The following is a 1,430-nucleotide window of genomic DNA, read 5'->3' as shown; positions in this document are numbered from 1 at the left end:
CCATTCTGGCCACACCAGTGCGGAGGCCTTCCATAAAGACGGTCACTGTGACCGCCTCAGGGTAGGGATCTGCTGCTATCTCGGCAATGAGAGTTCGCATCTTTTGGACAAAGTCCACCAATCCCTAGTTGCCCTGTCCGGCGGCAAGGAAACGCGGTCGCACGTGATACGCCTGATTTGGCGGCGAAAACACTCGGGAGACTGTAATTTCAGTCCTCCCAGGAGAGAAATGCAGCTACGACCAAAGTGCCGCACGTCAGTGACCATTCTCGCGCTCGTCGAGCTGAGCTTGGGGATAGCTAGCGCCACGCGCTGTTGCTCGGCTTGGAGCATGGCGTAAGCAATGGACATCTCCACCTCTCTCACCCAGATTAGGAGATTCTCTCCATCCTTTCCCTCAGAGACCTTAGCGCTCACCATGAGCGGCTTAGGTCGGAGGAACTTACTCGTCACCGACGGTGGCGTCATAGACGCAAACGATGCAGGTGCTCTAGTAGCGCGTGTTCGTAATTCGGAAGCGCCTCTAGACGCGCGCCGATTGCATCGAGGCCTTGTGCAGCAAGGTGTTGGACGTTCATAGGGCCAAGCAAGGACATCAGCTTATTAAGCCCGTCCTGCATGCCCTGAGACAAAGAGGAAATTTTCTCCATTCTCACAGAGAATCAGTCAAAACGACTCAGGTGTAGATTGACTACAAATGCTTCCAAGTGCAGCGGGGCTGCCGTAGCAGACCGCTTGAGGAAGCGTACTTTAGGTCACCGTCCTTTCGTTCTTTACAAGAACCAAGTACTAGTGATTTCGATCCGCTGCCTCCAAGAGCATTTGAAACCTGAACAAAGGCAAATGAACCCTTCTTTTCAAAATTGAAACTGATTTTTATTTAATTTATCCTAAAGAAAAGTTTAGATCTTCCTAAAAAAAAGTAAAATCTAAATATGCATAACTACTATGTTAGCAAGCGCTTCGTTAAAGTGGCAAACACAAAATTTATATCCGGAATGATCACACACTTGTTCGATCTCGTCACTCCTGAGCTAGAGGGAACCTTCGAGCTCACTTACTCGAGTGGCCATACTGGCAACAGCGAAAGACGAGATTTCTTTTGTTCTTGATGCTTGGCAGTATACATAACCGCAAGAATGTCATGTTCGATCTCCAGCAAGACTTATTGCGCACAAGTGATTTTGACATGATACCGACCGAGTTCACCAAAGTAAATTACCAACCAGCTACCCTTCCACTCCTCTTCGACTTCGATCTTAAGGTTAGAAACGGTAATTATCGCGACATAATTTTATTTTAAATCTGTTTGAGTAATATTTCGACTTATGGACCGATATATCATATTCAACGCTGACAGGATCATACGCAACTGCAGTCCGGAAGTCTTCGAGAGTCTGGAGCACTTTGTGCACTGACTGCCTCGCGTC

This window comes from Plasmopara halstedii (genome assembly GCF_900000015.1).
Source record: "Plasmopara halstedii genome assembly, contig: Scaffold_650, whole genome shotgun sequence".
Lineage (NCBI taxonomy): Eukaryota > Oomycota > Peronosporomycetes > Peronosporales > Peronosporaceae > Plasmopara > Plasmopara halstedii.
Note: the sequence above shows the minus strand (reverse complement) of the source record.